This window comes from Sphaeramia orbicularis, chromosome 4, assembly GCF_902148855.1.
Source record: "Sphaeramia orbicularis chromosome 4, fSphaOr1.1, whole genome shotgun sequence".
Taxonomy (NCBI): domain Eukaryota; kingdom Metazoa; phylum Chordata; class Actinopteri; order Kurtiformes; family Apogonidae; genus Sphaeramia; species Sphaeramia orbicularis.
In genome coordinates, this window is record NC_043960.1 from 36,297,767 (window position 1) to 36,312,302 (window position 14,536).

At 37.2% G+C, this 14,536-nt stretch overlaps 1 protein-coding gene across 7 annotated transcripts in view; it reads right to left on the reverse strand.

The window, feature by feature from the left end:
- The window catches only part of clocka (clock circadian regulator a), a 33,614-nt gene extending 19,385 nt beyond the window's left edge, over positions 1-14,229 (reverse strand). For 6 of the 7 annotated variants that reach the window (XM_030132908.1, XM_030132906.1, XM_030132903.1 and 3 more), the window contains exons 1-2: positions 14,071-14,229; positions 6,318-6,406 (exon numbers count right to left, since the gene is read on the reverse strand). The gene's annotated coding sequence lies outside the window, so the exon portion shown is untranslated. Of the gene's footprint in view, positions 1-6,317; positions 6,407-13,742; positions 13,866-14,070 lie in introns of those variants that run through there. The other variant, XM_030132902.1, reaches the window with a different exon arrangement.
- Between the last annotated feature and the right edge of the window lie 307 nt (positions 14,230-14,536).

Sequence of the window (14,536 nt, forward strand, 5' to 3'; positions counted from 1 at the left end):
CCAACTTGTTGTGATGCTAAAAACAGGAGGGGAACAAAGTCAGCACTGTGAATGTTTACACATCATTTTCATGTTTAGACATGAAAATAAGAAAAGGCAACATGAAGTCGAGCAGGTTTTGTCATGGTCAGCTGAGTTTCAACTATGTGGTGCTATTTACTGCTCACTAAATGTGACTCCTTTGACACAAATAAGTTACAAAGACCAGCAGGATCCTTATCTGGGATCACAGTTTTGTCAACAAAAGTGATCAATTGCACTAGTGAAAGCGCTACCAAGAAAGCAGTGAGGTGTGAAGACTAATAAAGAGTTCCCTGTGGACCAAGTACAAGTCACTAAAAAGACAGAAGCAAAGAGCATTTGCATTTCTGTTTGACTCCATCTGGAGAACAGACACACCAAAACTGGCCAAAAAAAACATAGGAACACTGGAAGCCTTTACAATTGTTAAAGATGGGAAAACTAAGAAAGTAAGGAAAATGTCACCATATAAGTGTGTATCGGAGGTGAATGCAAAGGTAGCAACAGTGCTGAGCAGTGGTTGTGTAACTGGGGAGAGCAGAGGTTGTATAACTGTGATGTCATCTGTGCTTCACTGACCTGCTGGCCCAATGACCTACTTTCCTCCTCCGATCTAACTTAATCACAGCTCATCAGGCAACACCTCCCTGTTTTTACCAGTAGCAGCAAACTCCCTATCAGCATGAGTTGTTTAGAAATCAAAAACTTACCAAAATGTTTTTTTTCACAAAAGGTGTGAGCTGAAAATTAAACTGATCAGCTATCACATTCCTTCATCTAATCACGTGGCATTAAAAGCTTCCTGGTGTTAACTAAACCATGAAAGAGAGAGAGAAAAAAAGTGATGCACGTGTGAAAAGGAGCCAAATTTACATTGTTCTGAGCAAAGTGAAATATGTAAATCCACAGATGAATTCTGATTAGCACACTTCTCATCTACAGAACCATTTTTTCATCCCATAACACAGCAAAAGAGAGGGTGAAAACACTCTTTTCTAACATTCTATCATCTTTTTTCTATTACATTGTTTAATGTCTGTCTGACTGTGCATGTGTGTGGGTGTGTGCACGAATAGTCAGATGTAGGGCAGCAGAGCTCTGAGGATATGAGTCACTCTGAAGTGGATACATGGCGCCGCTCGTCACGCACCCCGCCACACCCCACAGTGAGATGCCAGCACAGCAACAGTGCCAATGGGCAGCACCATAGCAACCGGCCTCACCGCGCGAAATAAAAATAGATGTGCTGAATTCCTCTTCAGCTCATTCTGCCTCATACAGTGTGAATCATACTATACAGAGTTATTCCACTTATCAATTTAAGTTTTCTACCTTACATAAATGTCAAACGTGGAAACCTGTGTGGCACAGCAGTTATGTATGCTAATGTTACTATGCTGCCTGCAGTGGCCATCATTCCACATCGTTAAGAAGGAGCCAATCACACGCAGCCCTTCTCATCCTTACTCTAGCATGAAGCAGATTCCCTGCATCACAGAGAGCTTTGCCTGCTCAAGGAAAGAGCACAGCAGAGCTAAGGAGCTTATTCTTATGAATCAGCAAACACAAAATAACATCACATAATGGGTGACCTATAAATGGACCCTGTGAATAATTAAATAAAAACCAAACATCAGCAATTAATGTGTGCAGAGGGATGCAGCTTGTATGCTGCTATGCTCTATCATACACAGTAAAATTCCACTTTTAACAGAAGCAGAAAGTATGTGTTGAATGCTTAGTGTCATACCCTGAACCAGCTGGTCTTACCACAGTCCTTCAAATTTTAATGTCAGCATGCCTTTTTCATCCACAATGATTCAGAAACAAGGCTTTTTATTCCCTGACAACAAACACATCACTGTATGAATGACAAATTGCACTCGTCATGGACATCCATGCTCAAAACATTCATGTAACCATGTCATCACCATATTGTACTTGCTAACATTTCCTGTTACGCCTTCAGTTTTATGTTAAATACAGGGGATCAAAACATCAAATTGGTGAAAAAGTAGCATAAAGGTTTTCAGTGAAGCCCTCAAATTAAGTGAATGTATCCAAAAATAGAGCAAAAAAAAGCAAAGAGGCTGTTCGTAGCACACCTACACACACACACCTATGACAAGGGGCTGATTTTTAAGAGTTAGTAATGAACACCGAGCAAAAAATCATTTGGTAATTAATCTGGCAGATATAGGAATCATAAAATAAGATGAGATGAGATTTTAGTGGAAATGATAATTTTTTGCATTTCACTGAAATAACTGGGCTTTATTTTTTAACATATCTATTTGGACTATAGATATCAAAATATTAAAATAAATGATAATACCTGAATGTCACTCAGTTTTAATTAGCAATGAACAGTAACTTAACATAAAATAATACTGTAAGAGCAAGGAATGACATTTGCATTGACCTGTCATACTGCAGATCTACATTGTACATTAGGACTTTTTACAGACAGTGCACATTGTCTGCAGCTTTATCATGTGTTTGGGTACAACTACTCTCCCTCCTGAATGTGTTACCTTGATCAGACATGGTCAAGTACTCAAGTGCCTGGACAAGAAATTAACAGAGTGAGAAAGCACTGTGTAGCAATATCATTCCATATCTGCTTTTAAAAAATAATTTAGTAGCAACCATAATAGCTCAAACTGTAGGTCTAAGCAAGTACTTTAACATGCCATTAAGGAATAACAACCAAATATTTAATAAGAACATGAATTTATCATCATTGACAAAGTAAGGGAGTGTGGGAAAATATTCAGCAGTTATTCAAGGTTTGGAAAAAATGTCAAAAAGTGCTGTTCCTCAAGGAAAGTGCAAATATTCAGCATACCACACTTTTGTTAATATATGAGAGTACATTATATCCAAAAATGAAACTGATAGCATTTTTATTTTAGTTTTAAAAGACATTAATTCATGGTAACGGAGTGAGAATCCAAGAAAGTAATGGAGGGAGTTGTTCGTTCAGTGTGATGAACCAGGATAATAATCAAAGATTTTATTAAGATACTGATAAAATGATCAGTCTTTGGTGACATATTTCATTACTATATTTAATACACATCTTTCTGCTGTTTTTTTATATTAAATAACACTCAAAATCGTTGTAGTATTTGATTATTATGAAATATAAGATCAGACAGGCATATATTCTGAACATATTTATTTACATTCTCATATATTTTCTTATATACCCAGTTGTAATTTAGGTACAAATTAAATAAATACAGTTTTTGAAACTAGAGATACATGTCTTTCATGCTAAGTAATCAAAAATATTGTTTTAGAGAAAAAAGAAATTGACCCTGATGTTCACTTTTACTTAGCCAGGCCCTCAGTTGTCACACTTAGGGTGAGCTATTTTATAAGCAGGTCTTGTATATAATACTGCTGCTATGTTGCAACTCAAATTGCATTGTTCACATTGTATGTTACACAGGAAATAAAAAGATAGGCAAAGTAATATGTCCAATCAGCAGAGTCATAGATTCTTGCCAAAGCATGGATCTTTGTTATTAAATGCTGCAGGTGCTAAATTTAAGGGGAAAACACCAGAATTCATTTTGTAGCTCTCTCTGGGCTCAAATCAAAAGACTAAGTATAGACATAGATGATCTGACACTATTTCCCACCGTTGTGTAAAGATCAGGCCAAGGTTCTGTATTGAGCCCCAGTAGAGCAATAGTTACATCTGACACAGTCTGAACAGCAAACACTGATTAAAGCTGTCATCATATTTAACCACGCTACTTCTCTGAAAAATACCTGAGTTACCAAAACCAGATTTTTTTTTACAGCCTGGAAATTCCAAAAAGACCACGGAACCGGGTAGAAATCCTGAAAGATAATTATCGAATTTTTGTCCACTGACTCCAAAAACTATTGTGCAGTGCAGCTTTAAATACTATTCAAATTTATCATATGAGGTTTGGAAACAGAACTAGGACAACGTAAAATGACAGATTGTGGACACTGTTAAGCTCAATCATGTTAGATCTTGTGATGATGCTGCACTTGGCCACATGACTATTTCAATAATATTTTGGTAAATGCTGCAACCCTGGACACTGAGCATTAATCATTACTAAGAGTATCTAATTTTAGTGCAAAAAAAGCTGTTGTTTGGAGCTGAGGCTTTGCAGACAGGGGTCTGTAGGTCTACATCACAAGATTAGGTAAATTCCTGCTCCATGGCAACCCTTGTGCTTTCTTAATCATCCACGTCACACCCTGACATCTGAGAGCAAGGGATTTATGAACCCTCAAAGATCCCAGGTGTCACAACATGGAGAACAGCTTTTATAACATTTCTAAAAAAAACTAATTATCCTTAACTTTGCAAATGATGGATTCTGTGTAGATGTGCTGAATACAATTTAGAACATGCTTTGCAGGTGAAAAAAGAAGGGGGGGGGGTCTAATCTAAGTGAGGGGGGATATCTAGGATAATTGTATGCAGTTTTTTAAACATAAAGCAGGCAACACATTCACTGCCAAGGAGGTCATACAAATAAACAAGAACACATCACATGAATAAATTACTCAGTCACACATCCTGTCTGAGGCAGCATCGATATCCACAGAACAATCAAAGTGATTCCCTCAGCTCCCTGGTGACTACAGTAGAGGATGCAACTGTGGCTGCTTTTAATAATGCTGTGGTCATTTAGCCTTTAAGGAATAAAACCCACAACACAAGCTTGTCAACATGGCCTGCCATTCCGCTCAGTTGTACCCCAAAGTGGGCAGCCAGCTGTGTTTCCACTCAATGCACACACATCCACAGGAGCAACAGCACAAAAGGACTCTTTGTTTTGCTTTTTCACTCTGCAGCCCACAGACAGGAATGTTTGAGAGGCAAGTAGCAGTGATTGGCTGGGGCCCCTCAACTGCTGTTGGCCTCCTGTCCCAGCAGAGCAGGACCTCAGCCAGGGGCCTCATACTGATGCCAAGTGGGTCACTAGGGTTCAGAAAGACGACTGGCAGTACGAGAGGAGCAACCAAGGATAACTACAGCCCACTAAACTAAATATGAATACATATGCTGCTCATACTAAACAGCTAACCGCTCATTAACTAATGATGAAAGAGTTTTTTTTCATGCATCTTCTTCTCTGTGAAGCACGGCCTTTCTGTAGTCTCAATGTCCTGCCCACAGCACTGAATACACGTCACAAGTATATCAACACTGATATGACAAAAGAACATCAATGTGCAAACTTAATTACAATCCCTCCATTTCAGAGTGAAAATTACAATCGATATAGTTGAACTACATATCCTAATTTTTAATTTATTTATCAATTCTGAAAAAAAAAATCAAAACCGTTGCTCACTGATACACTCTCTCCAAAGTCATGCTCTAGCCATGTCAAACATTTTCACAGAAAAACCCAGCTGATACTGGATCTGATCATGTGACAGGGCCCATTAAAGCATGTAGGTCATTTCTCTATGGTTGGCATTGGCTATGAAAACAATATTTGATCATAAATCTTTATTAAGTGATTTTGCAACACAAAACTTACAATATTCTAGATTTCATACAGTGGAGACTTCTTGTCTTTCTTTGCTACCTGTGTAAATGAAATATCTTAAGCTTATCGCTGCTGGATGGACCAAATAAACTATCAGAAAACATACTTTGTGGACAAGGCCTGCACAAAACAATCTGTAATGTGTGGTAACCCTGTTCAGTATTGCTATGACTATACTGTCTAACTAACCTTGCCGTCACCTCTGAATTGATACTAATTATGACAATAACTGACAGCTAGCTCCGACTTCATCCAACTCCTCAAATGTTCATGTGGTTAAAGACTTTTGCTCCGTATCATGATGATGAAAATACAATTCAGCAATAATTAAATAAATTATAAATAGTAAAGAGAAAACAACTAAAATTTTATGACAATGTAATTAATTTACTGCAGGTTAAAGCAAAAAAAAAAAAAAAAATCTTTGAACAATATTTCTTTATTGTCTAATGTTGTGCAATAATCATATACTAAGCATGTCTTACTAACACAGTATACCATATAAATTACACAACTTTGTATGAATTGCCCCAAAACAGTTGCATGATGCAGCACACAGTGTGTAAATATGGATAATACAATTAAACATCTTACTAGTTCTGTAATAGCTGCTAATGAATCAGGCTTTAAATGGTTTAAATAGAAAAACAGTCCATATGTTAATTTAAGGAACACTAAAACAGTCCACTGCTGCATCCAAGAGCAGAAATGAGAGGGTTCATGGAATCCAAATGGACTTACCTTCTTATGTTTTTTAGTGATGGTTATCTCTTAACCACTTCACCTCATGACTGATGTCTCTGTGGTCGAGTCTTGTCTGGAGTCTTTACCTGTTGAAGAAAAAGAGAAAATCTAAATTTACATGAGTGGCTTTGAGCAAAGTAACTCACATTACTGAATCCAAAGTAGAACATCTGGGTCACCATGTGCCTCCCACAGCACTGCAGAAATAAGAGAACAGCTCTTAACTCTCATTCACACATACGACTTGGTTTCACTATCCACGTGAGGACACTCATTAACATGATGCTTTATCTAGCTCCTTACCCTAACATTAAGGGTCAAATCTGAATGCCTAACAAATATGTTCATTCACAACTGAGCCCCTGGCCATCAGCTGAGAAGGGGTTCTTCTTTCAGGCAATACAAACCTAAGCATCTGTTCGTGGAAGACCATTAATATCAAATAATTACTTTGTATGGTCATAGTAAAAAAAAATGCTGCTGAAGGACTGTGAGGGTCTGAGTGTGTGTTATGTCAAAAAACAGTGTCAATATGCTGCTCACAATAACTGAATAATAACGTTCGAAAATGTTGGAAGACTTACAACAAAACATCACAAAATATTATTGTCCACATCTGTGGCATGGAGTTGAAACAGCTCAATAAACCCTCAGAGACCAAGAACCATGTTTATGGTACCTGACCTGGACTAGTTTATTAAATGTTTCTAAAGTACTTCTATAGTGTCAGAGTCAATTGATAAACATAATCCAATTCAGTATTTTTCATTCAGGTTATTTAAAGTCACACATTTCCATAAAATAAATGTGTGTGTGTGTGTGTGTGTGTGTGTGTGTGTGTGTGTGTGTGTGTGTGTGTGAGGGTGTGTGTGTGTGTGTATGTATGTATGTATGTATGTATGTATGTATGTATAAATATATATATATATAGTTTTTGTTTTTAATTTTTTTTCCTTTACTTTGCTAAGTTTAATGTAGATGTTTTCAATTTACAAATACATTACTGCCTACTCTAGTTTGCTAAATTGCAGAAACAATTTAGAGCCACGGTGGTGCAGTGGTTAGCAATCGTGCCTCACAGCAAGAAGGTCCTGGGTTCGATTCCAACACCAGTCGACGGGGGTGGGAGTGGGACCTTTCTGTGTGGAGTTTGCATGTTCTCCCAGTGTCTGGTACTCTGGCTTCCTCCCACCATCCAAAGACATGGACTGATAAGTTAATTGATTAATCTAAATTGTCAGCCCTGCGATGAACTGACAACTTGTCCAGGGTGTACCCCGCCCTCACCCCTATGTAGTTGGGATAGGCTCCAAGCCACCCCTGTGACCCTAGTGAAGATAAAGCAGGTTCAGAAAATGAAAGAATGAATTTAGAGCCATTCATTGGCTCAAAGTAGGAAATTGTTAGGGTCTAAACACTTTTGCTATGCAACCTCTACATGTCCAAATAAGAGCTATGTAATATCACTGAAAAGCTGATGAAATATTCGATTTGAAAGCATATGTGTGAATGAGAGGTTCATAAAAAATTTACTTTTTAGAAAAATAGCCATTTAAGACACAGATGATGGTCTTGGTCCATCAACTCTACAATCAACTAACCTATTATCACATGCAAAAGATCCAATATTATGTCCATTACATATTCAATTCACTGCTCATTAAATAAAAGAGTCAAAAATTATCAGCTGTAATGTCTAAAATATGCATGTTTGTTTTCTGATACCTAAAGTAAAGTATAAAGAACTATGAGAAAGTGCAATGATGCCTGATGATTCTACCTGGCCCAACATTTATGACCCAGTGAAATAACAGCATAAAAGAAACATTTAGTAATTGTGTGTGTTGTCTATTGTGTATATTACTGGTCACAGTCATGTTTGAAAGTCTATGGATCCACTTGAAATCGAATGAAGAGCTTAGAAAAAGAGTTTTTAATACTTAACAGGTTAGAAAGACCAACTTTGAACTTTACTGGTCAACTGTTAGGCAGATAGTGCACAGAGCATATTCACCACCAGCAACAAAAATCATGTAAACACAGTATGCAACAGTCCATGATTTCACAATCAACTCCAGGATGATGTCTTACAAATCAACAGCCTCTCCTGTTGTGGCTAACATCAATGTCCATGTCTCCACCAACTGACGAACAATGGTACACATGGCAACTCTCAAGACAAACATTTCTGCTCATCTACTGTTTAACTGTTATGTAGATAAACCACAATGTTACTAGAAGAACATGAAGTGCATGGATGAGACCTAAGTAGAACTTTTTGGCTTAAATGAGAAGCATTAAATGTAGCACTGACCAAATACCTTTATCCCATCTGCATGTGCTGCCTAATCACTGGACCAGAACAGTTTACAATCATTGACGAGTCTTCAAATTCTGAATTGAACCAAAAAAATGAAGGTTTTCAATCTACATAAAAACACACAAATATGGCACCAATGGTAAACAGTACTGCAAATGATTAAAGCTGAAGAAATTCAATGATTAGAAATAGCAGAGTCAAATTCTGTCTCGGAGGACTACACAAATACTATGGAAAAACCTGGAGAAGGATGTTCATGCAAAGAAATGAATCAATATCCTTGAGACGAAGCTGGATCAACAAGCTAAAATCCCTCCAAACCAATGTAAACAGTTCCCGTAAATGTTTAGCTGAAGTTACTGCAAAGAGATTACATTGCAATCCAACTATGACACACACACACTTCTACATCTGTACTAGAGAATAGGATAAAGATAAAAGGGTTAATTCACTCTAAACACACATTTGTACACAATGTTGTTATGTCTAGTCTGAAAAAGAGATCAAGTGATGCAAACAAAATTTTAGTTAAATGTATAGGTTCCGTATTGTAGGCTACGGTCACATGATGTAATTCAAAAGAACAAGGTCACATTTTTGCTTTAAGAAAGTCACACAACATTTAGGTGACCATTTGAAAGCATTTTGTTTTTTGTAGTTATTCCTATAATATTAAAACTGATGTTCGGAAAGTGTAACACCAAACCACACTCCCATTTAGATTTGTCGCAACGGATTATGGTAGTACAAAGAACAACCCTGTAAAGAGGAATATCTTTTGTTAAGTAAAGAGTTGTTTTCAGCAATAGTGTATTAGGATTGTAAAGAAGTAACTGCTGAAAGAATGTTCAAGAGGAAGAGTCCTCTGAGGTCTCTGAGAAAGGTCAGCCTGACAGAAACAGCACTGTGTGGCAAAGAGGATTTCTCTGCAGATCATGTTGCTGCTGGTGGAAGTCCTCATCTTAGAGTTCTAGGAAAATGGGCAATATATTTAAAAAAGACAGACCAGTGGCATTCATCATGTGAGGGAATTAATGGGCACTTGACTTACTGCTCCTTTAGTCCAAATTCCTAACTGTTTTTCACAAAACAAAAAAAAAAAAACAGAAGTGTTTTTGGCATATTATTGTCCCTTTAAAGCAGTGTATGACATTCGTCACTAATTTTACATCAAATCTGTAAAATCAGAGTGATTGCCTAGGTATCACAAATGTGTTAGTCTCCGATATTTCACACCTGAATCACTTTCCTCACGGTGAGCAACTTCAAAGTTGACTATCACAAGCCATCTGTTGGTTTACATACCAAACCAAAACCAAACCATCACTCGGGCCTTTTCGGAATTCCACGCAGCCACAGCAGCAAGAAGCAACGAAGCTGTTTTCATGTGTGTTGCTGCTGTGGCCATACTGCAGCTGTGTGGAATTCCAAAAAGGACCAAGTGACGGTTTGGTTTTGGTTTGGTAAGTTAACAAACAGACGGCTTGTGATGGAGTCAACTTCAAAGTTCTTCACCATAACGGCAGAGATTCAGGTGCATAATCACGGAAAGACTAACAGATTCATGATACTTAGGCTATCACTCGGGTTTTACAGATTTGATGAAAAATCGGTGATGAACGTCATACGCTGTTTTAAATATCAACACATATGCAGAAAGACTCAAACAATGATCTTATCCTCTCATCTGTCAGTAAGTATTGTCCTGCCTACACCTGACGTAACTTTGGCAACAAAAGCACCTTCATATATCATACTAGATGTACTGGTTGATTTGCTTCAGCACAATGTAAATGGCCAGTTTTGCTCTTGCAATGAAAAGCAAACAGAAAAAAAAATCTAATATAAAAAACACTCATCATATCCAATTTATACAACAAAAATAAGTCATTTCAACATGTACTATATTTCAATAAACACTGTTAACTCTATGTGAAGCAGACTGCAGACAAATTATTTTCTACTGGGCTGTGATAGGAAACGTCACTGTGCAGTCATAACAATACCAGACTCGTGAGGTCAGCTTTTAAAATGGCACAGATGACAACAACACAAGTAATTTTTGTTAAGGACTGTGCAGACAAGACGTTGTGGTAGATAAAACTGCGACAAAGGTTTTATCCTGCATAGTGCATATAGTCATAACATGTCATGTGCTGCACTTATTGTCAGTTTTGTATTTATGAAGTATTTTAAGCCAAGCTGAGAGATCAAAACCAATCAAAACCATAAATATCCAACACTCCAGTGATCAACATTCTACCAGTTACCTTCAACCTTAAGTAACAAGGATTCAGTTCTAAAGGTTGTGTCAGGGTCATCTATGGTTGAAAAAAGTCAAAATAAAGGGTCAAAACTTTAAGCTCATGACATCACAGACTGTAACAAACATGTGGTTGACCTTGAGTAGGGAAAACAGTTACATATTTTAGAACCAACAATTACGTGGGTTGTGAGGCATGAACGTCAATGCCATTACGGTAACTGCATTGTGTGAAATTTCTCACTGATATCAGTAGGAAGACACGTCTTCGATAATGATGCTATTGAAGGGATTATTATCTGGGGAGGCACCGAGCACATTAGGGCCACTGGAGTAGGGCCAAGGCAATGACATTTATTCCATCATTAAGTCAACTGTAGTAAACTGCAGAGGCAAAACAGAAAATCTGTATTGCACTGTAGTAGAATACACTTTCCAAACATGAAATTAATGCATGGCATGTACAGTCTAACAGGTCTCCCATGAAGAGTTGGTAAATCAAAGTGCCTCTAAGTGTTAATAGTGCCACAACTCATCAGTCCACTGGATGATTCAATCTGCCTGAATTAGTCCAAAGATGGAACAATAGTCTCTGTCAGTCTTTGTATCATAAAGGCATGATATGACAGGCGTATAATAAGTAATTATTTTGAGTAGCACATAATAATGTCATTTATTTCTCTCCCTCTGTCATCTCAAACAGCACTGTTAATTCACCTACCTTATTTAAAGAAAACACTCTCAGCTAATATAATAATAATAATAATAATAATAATAATAATAATAATAATGGATTAGATTTTATATAGCACTTTTCTAGACACCCAAAGCGCTTGGCAACATTGAAACACATTTAGCCTTGGCACTGATACAATACTTTGGCTTCAAACCACTGCATTTTTAATACCAATTTTCAATTTTATCAAAACAAAACCTACTACACATTTCCCAGCATGAGTCTGTGGTTGTACTTGACAGCTCTTTTACATTTTCTTGTGATCAGTGCAATTTTACACCATAATGAATTCTCAACTTTACCCCAACTTGAAGCTATCTGTCAGAATAATGACTGTAATAAAAATGTCTAAACGCCATTTATGAGCACTGACACTCCTTATGTATTGAAATTTGACATCAAGTGATTCCAAACAACATTTGTCAGATTTTGAACAGTAGCCTACATTTACCAAAATAATTCATAGTTAAAATTCACTATGAAGCCCTACAACACACCAATACACTCAGGATAAACTGCAGTTTAGGATTTATAATACATTTTTCTGTTATGCTGCAAAATGTGAAAGATGCTGCGCAGCAATGAAACTAAATCCAAGAAGTAAAGACAGCATAGACTTGCAGATGGAGATGGAGCAAGCTGTTCCTATTCTCACCTGCTGCCAGCCACAGCAATTACCATAGTCTTCTGTGCTTAATCAGGACGTCTGTACAGTAAAACTCCACATAGAATATGTGTGTGAATACAGCTGCAGTCTGTTAATAATGATATCTCAGTTGACTTTTTACTAAAACATGCTAGGACTTGGCCAAATGATTACCATGACATCATGACATACAGTAATAGATCGATGCTTTTTGCAACCAACAGCAAGTAGATGTTAAATGCCTTTGAATTTATATAAACAGATGGAATTATTGCATTAGGAGTTGTACCACATCCCGTCTCACCATGATGTTTTCAGACTTAGTTAAGTGGTGTAGAAAAAGGAAACAGATTTTGCAGAAAAAGGAAACAGATTTTGCAGTGATTATCATTCAGGCTGAACTGAAATTTGTGTAGCTGGTGTCATTTTACCTGCTTTTATTTACATAAGAAAAAAAGGATCTGAGGTTTGTGTCTGAAAAACAGATGTACAGGTATATATATATATATATATATATATATATATATACATACACACATACACATCAACAACCACCACTAGCAGCGTTGGCCAATTTTTATCTGTTGTGTTATTTCATATGTATGTATCAAAATTATTTTATTATTTTATTATCAAATATGTTTGATGATGGTCTAAAGGACTATTAATCTGAATATTTCTTTGTTCACATGCACAAAACAGAGTTAATAATAACAAAATAAAAAAAATTAAAAAAAATCGTCAAAATGCTATATTAAGTAGTTTTCAGTCAAATTTCACATTTGGCGAAAGCTGTCTTTAAATTAGACTAAATAAGTAAAGTCCATGAGACCTGTGTTGACAGTCAGTATCTACAACAGTATTCCTTTATTTCAGATATTAATTACCTCCAGGAATTACTGTGACATACTGTAATAATAATAATAATAATAATAATAATAATAATAATAATAAATCTCTTAAAAATCTAATATCTCAAGCGTATTTTAGACATTTTTGGAGGTCAAATTTTATTTCATTTTAGCACATTTTTTGACGAGATATACAGCATTATTAAAGGTACTTCAGACATAGTAACATCAGTATTAAGTACCTACACGATCAATAGTGTCAACAGCAGAAAACAGGGATGCAAACACAGTACAGGGAGTCTGAGCCAAACGCAGCTTTCACTAATTAATAATTAGCACCGGGTGAGTAAAATACACAAAACAGGCAGTGGATGTTAAAAATAATAAACTGGTAAGATGTGTACACGAATCAGGCATAAAGTTTAACAAAAGACACCCCCCGGTAGTGACAGCCCGTCTACAGCTGCCTGTGTGCCGGCTCCTCTGCTGTCGGAGAAGCCGGCCGGCAAACCAGGCACTGATTGCTAGACGGCTAACGCCACCTAGCTCGTATGCTAACGTCAAATAGAGCAACAAAACAAGACCTTTATAGTTCCCCACACTTACTGCGACAAGTGACACACACTGTGAAGGCACCTTTATCCGTGACGAATACAGAGCCCTTATTTTTCCCGCAACTAGCAACTTTATAATTTAATACAGCGAGCTTTCAACTCGTCTGCAACAATGTACAATATGTATGTCAACCCACTTTTAGCTGAGGCTAGCTAGCTAACATGCAGCATTAGATAAGAATGTGGGTCACCGGGCCTTTGGCCAGTCTCTGACACCAAACAAGCACAAGCAAAACTGTTTCGTGAACAGCTTTACGCCTGTCAGCTATAAACACAGAGGCTGCAGATACAAGCGATAAAAAATACGGAGCGGGTCTTACCGGTAGAGATGTGACACTTCTCCCGAACGGTCTCCCTTTTCATCGGGATATCCCTGCACCCAGTAGCGCCGCTGACGGTTGACTGCGCAGGGCTGAGGCAGGCTGACTGGAGTTGGAACCGGAGCCAAAAGGGCCTACCGCTCCACTCCAGATAACACACATGCCGAGTCAGAGGGAGGCGATCAACATCCAGATCTGGACTTAGATTACTCATACTGGACGTTCATCCCCTACAAGGAACGATACTATCATCTACAACAATCAATAACTTTGGTTTGTTTCATTTTTTACAGTTCCTTTGCGCATAAAGATACTTTTTTTTTTTTTTTTTTTACATATTTAGCCTATTTATTCATTTGTTTTAAATTCTAATTCTGCATCTGTTCTTTTAACTTATTAAATGAATAGGCTATGTGAAGTTGAAGTGACTCAAATGCAAAAAAACAATAAAATGTCATTACAGGCA